The 14,905-nt window shown below is 35.3% G+C and overlaps 1 protein-coding gene across 2 annotated transcripts in view; it reads right to left on the bottom strand.

Annotated features, from left to right (window-relative positions):
- SLC8A1 (solute carrier family 8 member A1) overlaps window positions 1-14,885 on the bottom strand; it is a 413,146-nt gene extending 398,261 nt beyond the window's left edge. For both annotated transcript variants that reach the window (XM_030800085.1, XM_030800095.1), the window contains exon 1: window positions 14,801-14,885. The gene's annotated coding sequence lies outside the window, so the exon portion shown is untranslated. The remainder of the gene's footprint in view (window positions 1-14,800) is intronic.
- Window positions 14,886-14,905: the final 20 nt, after the last annotated feature.

Here is a 14,905-nt window from a genome sequence, read left to right as displayed (position 1 = left end):
GCAGAAAGGGAGAATATAAATCAATATTGGGTAAGGCGGAGTGGAGCCTCACAGAAAAAATGGTTCTTTAAAGCTCTATTGAGGGTTCGTCAAGTGAAAAAGGAGGGAAAAAAAGCACTCAAGAAAGAAGGTATTAAATACGTTAGGAAATGGAGATCTGAGCCACTCTGACTAGTTCAGTGAATCACAAGTAGTTTGGTGTAACTGGGACAAAGGGTGCTTATGGGGAGACAGTGAGAGACAAACTTAAGGCTACTAGCAATTGTTAACAACTGGCAGAACTACAATTTCAAGGGTCTTTGGTATTAAGTTAATGAATTTGAATTTTATCCTGAGAGTTATAGGGATTTATTGAAAGATTTTTCATGCGGGTGTGCTTGATAAAAATTGTGTTTTAGCAAATCACTTGGGCAACAACGTGGGGAATAGTAGGGAGCAGCCAGGGTGGAGGCAGGACATCTCTTAGCATGCTATTGCAATAACTTACATAATATAAGAGGCAGATGGTAATGGATATGAGAGACATTCAGGAGGTATGAACTATTAGATTTTGGGACTGATTTGATATGCTGTGGACACTTAAGTAAAAAAGGGGATCTAAGCTGATTTTTAGTTTACAGTTAACCAAAGAGTTAGATAAATCAGAAAGGTCAGTCAGATGGATAGTAAAGATAATCAGTTTAAATCACAACATGTTAAATTTGAGTCTTTAGGCTCTGCAGAAATGGGCTGAATAGACAGTTGCATATATTGGTTGGAGGGTGAACAATAAACATTAATAAAGTGAAACTAAAGTCAAAGATAAAAATGATGGTAAAACAGTACCTGGCTGCTCTAAATTTGTTCAGACATTTTGCAAAAGTAAATTACACGCCAATGTATGAAACCTTTTTACAAGAGAACATTGAACCAATCAGTAGTCTTTAAGGGACTCTAGAGGTTGAAATAGGAACCACAAGATTGCAAGTATAATTTCAGTGTTCAAATTAAAGTCATTCTAACTTCATAAGCTTTAGGGATCTAAAACCTATCAGACAGATAAATACTATTGGTTTCTGACCTTCACTGGGATTTTTAACATAGCTACATAAAATTACTTAAGGCCAAATGGAGAAATATGCACTGAACAATACAATTTAGTGTAATCCTCACTAACAACTGTGCTCAGATTGCCGACTCTAGATGAATAGTGAGTGGGTGATGTGCTGCAAGGCTCTGTCCTTGGTTTTGTCCAAATACTTTGTCAAACTATTGGATGAAGATATAAAATCCATTTTCACCACACTTGCAATGGATATCAAAGTTGAAGACTGAAAGTAGGCTAGATGACATTTAGAATCCATAAAAATCTTAATAGAGGAAATTTAATAGGGGTGGATCTGAAGATCCTGCACCTGAGCTCTCAAAATTACCTAAAAACTATTTCTTGGCTGAGTTGGGGCTGTCAACTCGCTCAACATACAAACTAAATTAATAATAAAATAGAAATAAGAGCACATTCGAAGAAAAACCTTCAGGCACTGATATAAGCCAGAATCCACTTACATGGTAAGAGGATAGACTAAAGAAACTGGAGCCACAGAGAAAATTTGAGAGAAACACAAATAATTGTTGATCTGTGGAGACTTCAAAGAGTGTCACATGGAAGAAGAATCATGTTACATATAATCGTAAGGACTGGAACTAGTGGTATTGGACAAAAACAAGATACCTTTCTTAGTTCATCTCTGCGCTGTGTTTGCTCACAGTGGAGTGGAGGATAATATTGACTTTAGAGTCAGACTTTTCTAGCTCTACTGTAATTAGTTTCGTAACCTTGGACAGATTTCTTTAGCATTTTTCTGTCTCATTTTCCTCATCTAAAAATGAGGATGATAATAGGATCCAGCTCATAAGGTTATTGTTAGGATTTAGTGAGTCAATATATGCAAATCACTGAGAAAAGTGTCTGGTACATAGGAATTGCTTTTGTGCTAGCTTCCACTGTTACCAGGAGCAAAAGGTGAGTTGTTCCCCAAGGAACAAGAGAATTAGAGAGATATTCTTCAAGCAGCTTTTAAAAATTTATCGGTCATTTGTAAGCCAGGGTCTGTGAGTTGGCAACAGTTCCCAACTGTCCTAGAGGCTGTCTGCCCACACACTCCCCATCAGAGTTTATGGGGGAGCCGGCTGCAGGCAACAGCGTTCATCCCAGGACCTAGGACAATCTTCTGGTTGGTTATTGGACCAGCTCAGGCACTCCTGTCATTGCCAAGCTCATCTTCTAGTCTTCATACTTTAATTTTCCATACATGTTTCTGGCTTCTGTGTCAATAACCGAGTCAGAATCTGTTTTTCTGGAACAGAAAACTCTGATCCCAAGTCCTTGCTGGAGGATAAGGGCAGTGAAGCAATAAGCCTTTATTTAAAATATTCTCGGGTATAAACTGAAGTCCATGGAGCCACAAGCACAAAGCAAATACTTGATGTTTTATAAAAAGTGGGAAAAGGCTTCTATCTCAAGATCAGAACAACCCTGAGATTTCACTAGCAGCTACATTAGTGTGTTGTTGTTTCTAGACTGTGGTTTGTGTACAAATGTAACAAATCATCATCTTGTACACATTAAATATATATCATCTTTATTGGTCAACTTTTTAAAAAACAAACAAACAAACAAACAACAACAACAAAACCCCCAGGATTTGGAGTACCTCATACTTCTGAGTTATCTACCCAGCAATCTAATTAAAATTTCTGGGCCAGATTTTTGAATCATGTTCATCATCCTTTCCACTCTATCTATGGACCATACCTTTCTCATATTGAGTTCCACTCATATTGCGTTTCATTGTTTCTTAAAACAATGAAATCCATGGACAAATGGCCTTGAGAAACACTGCATTACTATAACCAGTGGCTTCAATATACCCAAGATAGATTAACTTATTAAAAGCTCCAATAATTCCTGCAGAATAAATTCCTCTAGAATAAATTTATCTGAGTTTAACCCAGTAGTTGCCTAGTTTATTCATTCATAAAGTTATTTTTAGCCTGTGGTCCATCAATATCTTATAAATCTAATATTTGGTGAAAAAATGGAACTATTAATTTTAGCAGACTTTATTTGAAGTAAGTATTCATTTATTCTTGAAAAGAGCCTTTTAATTAGGGAAAACGTATGTCTCCATTTTCTTGGGACATTCCCAGTTCATTGATGTTGATCCAGTGTCATTATTAATAGCTCCCTCTTTCACTCTGAAAAATATAATTGTTCTGATAATCAATTACATAGACACTGAAACTATAAGGTAAGGTATTATCATCTGACTTTTTTTTTTTTTTTTTTTTTTTTTTTTTTTTTTTTTTTTTTTTGCTTTTGCCTCTCTAGTGTCTATCCTGCCTACTGCAGCCAGGAAGAACTTTCACAAAGGTAAACTAGATCACTTATTTCTCAGCTCATAATCCTCTAGTGGCTTCTAGGACCCTCAGCCAAATCTACAGCTCTCAAAGACCTAGTGATTTAGCTGCTGGCTATATCTCTGACGTAATGTTTGAAAAACTCTCCTACCTGTTCTCATGGGGCTGCTTACTGTCCCTAGAACACATCAAGTTGTTCCTACTTCAAGGCCTTTCCTTTGCTGCATTTTCTCTGTCTGGAAATCTCCCCAGTTATTCACATGACTTGTTTTCTTACTTCACTGAGTTTTCTGCTTAAATTTTATTTCCTGTGATCACCTTATCTAAACGTGCTTTCTTTTCTCTACCCTTCTCTATCTCTTTATCCTTCTTTACTTTGTATTTGTTTTCTGTATTGTTTGAGTTATATATCAAACACCCCAGTGACATTAACACCCTGGAAACTTCATTAAGATGTATTTATGTATTGTTTGTATAACATTTCTGCTATTTTCAGTTCTTCAAGTAAATTAGCAAAATAGTTAGGAAATAATTGCATATATTTGCTCACTTTAGAAGACTGACATTTTAAATAATGTTGTCAAGTTTCATTTATCTCCCTTATTTCTGGATATTTTGACTCGCAAACACTCTCTTTTGACCTGTATGCTTCTTTTGATGAATATGGATGCAATCTACCTTCACTTTGGGAAATGTATCTGTAACTAAATCAGTAACTTAGAGGAAAGGAGCTTTCTAGAAATCACCCAGTACATCCTCCTGGTCAGATAGGGAAATATACTAAGGAAGATAAATGTTTCTTTCATATACTTCAATGTGTGGATGGACGTCTATTTTGGTTTGTGCTTCATCATGTCCTTTTGGGAGTTGCCCCTTGCCCACCTAGTAGGGATCTCAATCCAAGGCCTCATCTCATTTACCACTTATGTGGGACCTGACAAAAGCTTTACAACAAGAATATGTCACCTCCCTGTGGATGCAGAGTGTCCCAGGTCTCAGATTATCTTATAACCAGGGAATCAAAGTGTCAAAGGAATTTTTCCTTCTATCTTTCCACTCTGCTGTACTCTTCACCCTCAATCAAGATCTTACCATGAAGCATCAAAGACTGTTTCATCATCTCTAGACATCTTAATATCATCCTCAGAAGAATTTAAATCTCCCCTTGCCCAGCATCCATAGCAATCCTCCAACAGGATTCTGATATGTTCCATTTAGTCCTTTCTAGGCCAATGAATATAGACAGAAAAGCAAACAAAGTGAATATAATCCTAGAAATGGATCTAAATACTATTGAACTTATAGTAATTACAAAACTTTCTTTAGAAAAATTTCTACTCAGTGCCACACGGTTTATTTTCCCAATTTAGCTTCCCTTTCCTCATGTCATTCATCTAACCCACTGAAGAAGGCACAATCATTTAGCCAGACTTCCATCTTCCCTCCCAGGTTTATGGACTATTGTCTAGTTTTCAACCTCTGCAATTTTCTTCTCTTTAGATTCTCAAATTTCATTAATAAATTATTTGAGGGTAAGGGCTGTGTTTTAGTCATCATTTTATACACCAAAATATAGTGTTTGAAAGATAGTAGATGTGCAATAAATGCTTGTTGAGTGACTAATAATAACTAACATTTATTGAGTAATTACTAGGTGACAAAAACTAAACATATACTTTATCTCATTGGTTCTTACAATAAGAATATAACTGCATTTAAAAAATTTTTTTCTTTAGTACAGTTGTGAAGATTTATTAGAGCATTCAAATACTTTCATGTGATTTTGAATAATAAACACATTACTTAGATTAAGTAAAGAATACTCATTTATTCACTTAATTATTCATCAAACATTAATTATCTACTTTGGGTCAGGAAATAGCAGTCCATATACAATATAAGAAAGATGTCACAGATCTGATCACATTCCTGGTTAGAACCCTTACCTCCTACTCTCCAGCCACTGATTTCAGAACAAAGTTCCAACTTATTAGCAATATACGGGATTCTCATCACCACCTCTTCAATCTTATTCCTGACTATCTCATACCTAAAAGCTCGAGCAATAGCAAAACCCTAATATAGATTAGGCTAGTGGTTATCTTTGAGAGGAAAATGGTCTGGAAAGAGGGATAAAGGGGCCTTCTGAAGTGCTGAGGATGGTTCTGTTTCTTGATCTATTTGATGGGTATACGGGTCAATTCCAATTATGAAAATTCCTTGAGCTGCATAATCACATGTTTCTGTAGGAGTAATATACCTCAATAAAGAGTAAACAAAACAACAAACTACCTTTTGTAATAATGAACTATTTCTAGTTTCCCATCCATAATTTGTCATAATTTTCCCTTTTCTCTAGACTTTGCATATGCTGCTCCCTGAACCCACATCTCTACTGGTCTGTGCCATTAACTCTATCTCATAGTTCTCACCGAACTGCTTTGCAACGGCCTGTTTTTGCGTACTCTAAGTTCTTCAGAACCATGTCTCCAGCTACTAAATGAACTTGGTATAGTGAGATAGTCCCACAATTACACTGGTGTACTTTTTATTCAACATAGTGCTAGAAGTCCTATCTAGAGCAATCAGATAACAGAAGGATATAAAGGGTATCCATATTTGACAGGAAGGAGTCAAACTGTCCTTGTTTGCAGATGATACAATCTGATATTTGGAAAAACCCAAAGACTCCAAATGAAAGCTATTAAACTGATAAACAAATTCAGTAAAGTTGCAAGATACAAAATCAACACACAGAATTTAGTAGCATTTCCATATGCCAACAGTGAACAATATAAAAAAGAAATAAAAAGTAATCCCATTTACATTAGCCACACATAAAATTAAATACCTAGGAATTAACTTAACCAAAGAAGTGAAAGATTACTACAATGAAAACGATAAAACATTGATAAAAGAAATTGAAGAGGACAACAAAAAATGGAAAATTAATCCATAATCATGGATCGGAAGAACCAATATTGTTAAAATATCTGTATTACCCAAAGCAATCTATAGAGTCAATGCAATTTCTATCAAAATACCGATGCCATTCTTCACCGAAATAGAAAAAACAGTCCTAAAATTTATGTGAGACTACAAAAGACCCAGAATAGCTGAAGCTATCCTAAGCAAAAGAACAAAATTGGAGGAATCACATTACCTGACTTCAAATTATACTGCAGAGCTATAGTAAATAAAACAGCAGTTTACTGGCATAAAAAGAGACACATAGACCAATGGAACAGAATAGAGAACACAGAAACAAATCCACACACCTATAGTGAACTCATTTTTACAAAGTTGCCAAGAACATACACTGGGAAAAAGACAGTCTCTTCAGTAAATAGGCCCAGGAAAACTGAATATCCATATGTAGAAGAATGAAACTGGACCTCTGTCTCTCGCTAAATACAAAAATCAAATAAAAATGTATTAGATACTTAAATCTAAGACCTCAAACCATCAAACTACTACAAGAAAATCTTGAAGAAAATCTCCAGCACATTGGTCTGGGCAAAGATTTCTTGAGCAATACCCCACGAGCACAGGCAACCAAAGCAAAGATGGATAAATGGGATCACGTCAATTTAAAAAGCTTCTGTACAGCAAATAATACAGTCAACAAAGTGAAGAGGCAACCCACAGAATGAGAGAAAAATATTTGCAAATTACCCATCTGACAAGGGATTAATAACCAGAATCTATAAGGAGCTCAAACAACTCTATGAGATACATTCTAATAATCAGATTTTTAAAAATGGCAGCAGATTTGAATAGACATTTCTCAAAAGAAGACATACAAATGGTAAACAGGCATATGAAAAGGTGCTCAACACCACTGATCATCAGAGAAATGCAAATCAAAACTACAATGAGATATCTTACCCCAGGTAAAATGGCTTATACACAGCAGACAGGCAATAACAAATGCTGGTGAGGATGTGGTGTAAAGGAACCCTTTGTACACTCTTGGTGGGAATGTAAATTAGTAAAACCACTATGGAGAACAGTTTGGAGGTTCCTCAAAAAACTAAGAATTGAGCTACATATGATCTATCAATTCCACTGCTGGGTATATACCCTGCAAAAAAGGAAATCAATATATGGAAGTGATATCTGTACTCCTATGTTTGTTGCAGCACTGCTTATAATACCTAAGATTTGGAAGCACCCTAAGTGTCAATCAACAGATGAATGGATAAAGAAAATGTGGTACATATACACAATGGTGTACTATTTAGTTTTGATGTTTCTAAACATCAAAAGAATTGAACTCATGGACATAGAGAATAGAAGGATGGTTACCAGAGGCTGGGAAGGGTAGTTAGGGGATGTGGGGAAGGCTAATGGGTACAAAAATAGTTCGAAAGAATGAATAAGACCTACTATTTGCTAGCAAATCAGGGTGACTGTAGTCAATAACAATTTAATTGTATATTTTAAAGTATTGTAAAGAGTCTAATGGGATTGTTTGTAACTCAAAGGATAAATGCTTGAGGGGATGGATATCCCATTTCCCATGATGTGCTTATTTCGTATTGCATGCCTGTATCCAAACATCTCATGTACCCCATAAATATATATACTATGTACCCACAAAACATTTTTAAAAATTACAAAAATCGAAAAAGTAAAAAATCACATTGGTGGAAAATGCTCATAGAGCTCAATTCTAGGTGCTATGGAAACACAATAAATGTGTGCATACATACACACCTACAAATACTCAAACATCTTCTATAGTAGGCTGAATATAAGTCAAAGGAGAGCAGTTGATTTGCACAATTGTCACTCCCCAACGACAACAACAATAACAATATTCAGAAGACTTACCTGTACTTTTAGAATCGCTATGCATAACTATTTGGAGTGCTGGTGTTAAAGATGTCAATGGAGCTTAAATAGGCATTCTGTAAGTTAGGCATCCCACTCTTTTCACATGTAGACCCGTTAAATCACTTGTCCCAGATGTTAAAACCATAGGTCCATGTCAAATTAATTCCCTTAGAGAAATGACTAATCTTGAGTTAGCCTAATTTCAGTACTGAGAGGTTAGGGAGCACACCAAATCAGTTACTCTTTGTCTGGATTCTAAACCATCATTGAACATAACAAGCTTGTGCTCAGATTACCTTCTGCAGAATTTCTCAGAGCTAGTCATGTGTTAGTGTGCCCTCTGACACCTGAGATGGAGACACATTTTATGAAATATTTCATAGATCCTTTTCTTTTTTGACCATGGAAAGCTTTACTTCACCAAAGATATGAAAAGACAATTCTTTTCCAACCAAATTTTGAAAACTGTGATTTGGAAGGTTACAACGTTGGTGAATTTTTGGAGGTCTGTTTCTCACCTATTTAATGAATATTTACTGTATCTTTCCTTGAAAAGTAGATACAATTATCCAGTGACTTGGGCATGGTAACCCAAATGGGTTATTGAGAAGAAAAAACAAGTTTTGGGGGCATATACTCTTTAGAATGGTTATCTATTTAGTCTGTGTTCCCCAAAAGAGCATGGACTTTTACCTTGGCTCAGGGACACATGTATTGAACATAAGCTAAATTCATAAATGTTATGTACATTTAGTTTCTTTATAACAAAACTTTGGGATTTGGTTTTTAGCATATTGGGTTATTTTGTCTTCCAAATCTTTACATTCCTCAGGAAGGTATAATTTTATAAATTACTCTAGTTTATTGTTGACATGGTTGTCGATAATTTAAAAAAATGTAATCTATCAGGGTCTATAGATTTATGGGACCTGAAGGAATTCAATTTTGTGTTTAAATCTCTAATCTCATTAGTCGTTTTTCCTTTCCCCTGCCTGTAGTAGGGCAGTAGATATTTATCTTTTTAAGCAAAAGAATATTCAAATATTAATGATAGCAAAATCATCTCTGGGAAAATGATATAATAAGCGTTCTTAAATGTGTGGTAGAGTGAAAATAGGGTTAGAAGGTGGACATGACCTCTATTCCTCCGCACATGTCTGATAGAATGTGAGGAAAAAAGGGGTAAGCTTTCATTTCATTCCCTTTTACAAAAGTACAACAACTGACCAATTTCCCTACACCTTATATGTAAAATTATTACTTTACAACTTTTACAAAACTAAATGCACAACTCACAAAATTGGTAAAAATTGTATGTTGAATTTCCAAAGGTGGCATGCTCATAAGCAAATGTAAGTTAATTGTTGAGTGGATTTCTTATTGTTCATTTTATATTAATGAATTGAAAATTAAATGAAATTTAATATGTATGGGTGATAGGTCCCTCAATATAATACTAACTTTCATTTAAATGATTCTTATCTCATTTTCCAATCATCTTTACTTACCTAATGTTGAAGAGTGAAGGGAAGGGTGTTAAACATTTCAACATACATTGATCGAAACATGATTAATATGATAGGCAGGGAGACTACAAGGATGAAATATGGCCACAAAATAATAATTTAACTTTGATATTCAAAAAATGTCTACTCAACACTTTGGAAATGTTAGTTCATAAAGAGCGTTTAATGTTATTTTTTATAGAGTTGGTATTCACAAAAACTTTTTCAAGTGATTATTAAACTAAGTGGACAGTAATCTGAGAATAATAATAACATTATTTTGCTCTTACTCCTTGCCATCACACTACTGAGTATCTTTCACACATTAATTTTATTATTTGCTTTCATTTTTAAAAGGCAAGGAAATGACTGTGGAGCAGTGTAGAACAGAGCTTAAATGCAGGCTTCAAATCCAACTTCCTCTTTTTACTAGTTGTGTGATCTTGGGCATATTATTTAACTTTTCTGTGTGTCAGTGTTTCCATTTGTAAAATGGGTGACTATTTCATAGGGTTAATTGTCGGAATTAATAAATTAATACCTGTAACTTGCTTAGAAGTGTGCTTGGAAAACAGTAAAACCTTCATACATATAGTTTTTAGGTGACTTGCCCAGCATGGCAGAAAGTAGCATAGCTGGGATTTGAACATAGATTTGTCTGAATCTAGAACTCAGGATTTTAACTGCAACAACTAAAAGACTTTTTATTTCATAGAATGTATTTTATCTATATAAGTGAAGCAATAAAAGTAGTAAAGATTTAAAAATAGTTTGTTAGAATTGTGTTTCTTTGCATTAAATTCAACAATAGCTTGCAATTGGCAATGGTTCTTAGAATCATTTTATATATAATTGCACTTCGTCTCTCAGAAGGCAAGCTGCTGGGCAGATTAAGGAATTAGAGTTCTAATGATTATTGTATATTGTTATTTATTGGAATCTAACACATTGCTCAGAATAGAGTAAACATTCAATGGAGTCTTCTTTCTTATTTACCTAAAACACACCTGGTTCAGAAAATGATTCAAGACATTTCCTCATCCTCATCATTTCTGTTAAGGTATGATTTCATTTTTAAAAGTTTAGGAAGTTCTCGACACTTCTAGAAAGGTAAAAGTAAAAAAAAGTATGATTTTCCTTTTTTAGAATAAATTTGCCAATTTTTTAGAAAATTGTTACTATCCAAAATTAACATGCCCTTTCAATATGTCTGTTTGATGATTTTCTAAAACAATATAAAATTTCATTTAGTATCTGTAGTTAAGAACCATAATGTCACATATATCTTTTTTATGGCTTTCAATAATTGTGGGTAGCATTCACATAGGATTCAAGCTAAGGAGTGTGATAGATGTCAAATAGACACATATCAATCCTTTATTACAGAGAAAACTTCCTTTTAAACGTGCTGAAACTTTTAAAATAAGGATTCTCTGTTAGCAAAGAATATATCGTCGATAAAACTTCCAAAGAAATTATCCTTCTGGGAGAAAGTACATTTTTTTCCTAATCTTCAGCTGTGGTTTTGTTAACTCCTCTTCTGAAATAAATTAGACTGGCAACCACTTTTCTTTAATTGCATAAAGGACATGATTCTTAATCTTGGTTTCACATTAGAACTTCATGGGATGGACTTAAATTACCCTTGTCTGGACCCCACTAACATATTTAGTTCCTCAGGGGTGCAATGTGGGCATCACCTACCCTAAGTGATTTTCATGTGCAATCAGAGTTGATAACCATGGCTCAAACCAGGGAAAGAAATCAATGGGATAAGACAGGCCATTTTCTCCTCAACAGTACCAAGTGCCTCCTGAATTTGTTTCCCTTGTATTACTTCACAGACCTTAAAACTACATTGAAAATTCTCTGGCATACAATTTTCTTCCAGTACCTTGCCATGAGACTTGAAAATGCCATGTAACTTTAAGATAAAAAATTGAAAACGGTTCTTCATGGGCAGATCATGTCTGATCAGAATACCAGGTGAACTGGATCCTAGGAAACCTTCACCTTCCAATGATTGAAGCTGGAGAAATCCTATAGCCTCTCTGGTCTTCAGATTCCTTACCAGCACCTTTGCCTAGTCTCAGGCCTTTTGTGTCATTTTTAAGGTTCTTAAAATCTTTACTATTCTGTCAGGGACCACTCAGTGTCTTCCAGCTTTTAATCATCTGATCAAGGGGATTTGGAATTTTTTTTTTTTTAATAATTGCCAATAATATCTTTTCCCTTGAAATATAATGACCTTTTCTGTGGGCCAAAATTTTCCAGGCTTCTGGAAGGGTACACTCCTACTCTTACTTTCATGCAAACTCTCTCCCAACATTCAGAAATACTCTTCCCCATCGAATCCTCTAAAAAGTGCTTGTTCCTCTTGTCACTGTCACACCATAGAACAGGCCCACAGCTATCCAGACAGGTCTCACCATGTAGACAGAAGCCTCCAACTTGTGCTCTATGCTATTTGGAATTATTTCAAATTTTTTCATCATACTTAGCCACCATGAATTTGCTTCATACCTCAGCTAACTATAACACAGATCATTAACAGCATTTTTTTTTTTTTTCGGTGGAGTCTTGCTCTGTCGCCCAGGCTGGAGTGCAACCTCCGCCTCCCAGGTTCAAGCAATTCTCCTGCCTCAGCCTCCTAAGTAGCTGGGATTACAGGCATGCACCACCACACCTGGCTAATTTTTGTATTTGTGGTAGTGATGGGGTTTTACTATATTGACCAGGATGGTCTTGATCTCTTGACCTCATGATCTGCCCTCCTCAGCCTCCCAAAGTGCTGGGATTACAGGCGTGAGCCACCGCGCCCGGCCGCCATTTTCTTTCTTTCTTTATTTTTTTTTTACTTAAGACTGCCAACACCTTCAATTTTCCTCTCAAAATTCTTTAAGATTTTCTACATGTGTAGTCATCACTAAATGCTTAGGAAGTCATGAGATAAAAGGGCAAGTAGCTTGACTGTCATGAATTTTCTTCCAAAAATGTTGACATAGTATATACAAAATTAGCAGTAAGTCATTGTCTATTACTTATATTATGCTTTTTGGATTAGTTTTCAAGAGAAAAAACAGGAGCAGACATTTCTCATGAGGAGTGCACACTTGAAATGTACTTGGCAGTAGGCAAACGAGAACATAGTAGCTGATATCATACATGCATTGCATCTGTTCACAAACACTAGTGGCATCATTTATGTGAACCTTTTACATATTGAAAATTGCAAAGACTCCTGCTGTGCTGTTTCTTTTGAGAAGCCGGCTGGTATGTAGTGTTTAATTAAGTATTTTAAAGCCGTCTTTTCGTAGGCCTGTTCCACTTTAGCAAAAGTTATGACAGCTTGTCTCTGTTAGTTTAAAAAAAGAAGGCATAGTTTATTCTCTCTCTCTCTCTCTCTTTCTAACTCTCTCACAAATACAGAATATTAGTATTTTTAAGTAAAGTAAAATAGCCTATTTTAGAAATATAGAAATGTGTTATTTTAATGTGCTCTCAATGTAAACAGACATATAAAAGAATAATTTGATGGAAACAATCCTTTAGTACTGTAATTATTTTAATAATTATAGTGCATTGTTGAAATAAAAACACATTTCCTCTTTCTCTGCCACTTTTTTGGTGTAACGGGACATTCAGAGCTTGAAAGAAACCACCACATAAGTAGTCATTTCATCTGTATCTGTTAAATGAATTGCTTTTCCCAGACATCTAATTTATCCAGAAAACATCTCCTTGGTCAGTATTACAAATTGTTTTTATTTTCTTACACTTGCTTATTAACAATTTTCCATGTCACGTCTGTCATCAGAGAAGGAAGTTCACATTCAATATTTCTCCATTTCTCTTTTCTTTTTTCCCACTCATACTCTAGATTGAAAACTTAGCTAAGTAAAAAGAATTGGTTCAAATCTTACTTGAATTATAGACACATTATTCTCAGTAAAATAAATCTTGAGTTTAAATTCCATTATCTTGTGTAAATTTTTTTTAATTCAATCTTGGCAAAACATGCATATTTTAAAGATATGACCTATAATTTTTTCTCTTGACTTTTGTGTTTGGCAGGAGTTCACAGACTTTGCTAACAATTTTAACAAATATGCTTTAATTTAATAACTACAATTTGGTAATTAGCTGGAGTCGCATTTCAAAATGCAATTGATATGATTTGGCTGGATTTATCTGTATTCTAGAAAATACAGGACAGTCGTATAGATACTGGTGTTGTTACTCTGTTCATATTCACACTTTTACCTTGCATCATTCCTGAGACACAGAATTTTTGATATTCTGCCACAATCTATTCCCAAAACATCACTGATGACAAAACGATAATAATCTTTGGAAACATTTCCTCTCAAGTTTCAAAGTTTTCAGTCAGTAGAAAAAAAAGAAAGACGACGAAATTTTAAAGGTGCTGAGAAAAGCCCAGGGCTCACAGCTGGTTTCAGCAACTTCAACTTGCGTAAGACCCCATGTTTGTGAAAACAACCCAAGAATCTTTGAACAGGATGTAATCAACCTCCGATCTGCTGAGAAATATTGCAAAAATGAGTTCAGCTGCCAAAAATAATGTCGTTTACAAGCAGCTCTTCCTATGTCTAAGGAAGAACTAGTCACACATGCGAGTTTTTGCTGGCTTGAGAACAAGCAAGGAAAAAGACAAATTCCACCTACCCTAGCCTAAAATACACAGTGAGTCTCAGAACCCCGCGGAAGCTGTGGCTCATTTCTAAAGGTGCTGGCAATATCGAGGAAGACTTGTATCCACAAAATTCCAAATGGTAAGTGACCCAGGACAGAGGGATTTTATTTGGCAGCAAATCTGTGTTGTCACTTTCCTTCCGTAGCAAAGCTTCCCTGTCTTGTGGAGGCAGAGCTGTTAAATACCTCTTAGTCACTAGCCCCAACCTATTTTTTGTTTGTTTGTTTGTTTTTCTTTTCAAAATATTATCTGGCACCTTCCCTTAAAGGACATCAAGGGCTCTGGAGGAAATATTTGCAAATGATCCTTTATAGAATTTCCATCACAAAAGCCCGGCACCTACCTCTGTCAAGCTTTGGCTGCTCAGTCCGCATGGGCTGGATGTGAAAAAAGATCCCAGTATGATGGCTTCTCTAAATTTACCAGAAGGAAAGGACCTGGGATGCTT

The sequence above is a fragment of the Nomascus leucogenys genome, chromosome 19 (assembly GCF_006542625.1).
Source record: "Nomascus leucogenys isolate Asia chromosome 19, Asia_NLE_v1, whole genome shotgun sequence".
Classification (NCBI taxonomy): domain Eukaryota; kingdom Metazoa; phylum Chordata; class Mammalia; order Primates; family Hylobatidae; genus Nomascus; species Nomascus leucogenys.
Note: the sequence above shows the minus strand (reverse complement) of the source record. Positions and strands in the feature narration are given on the sequence as shown.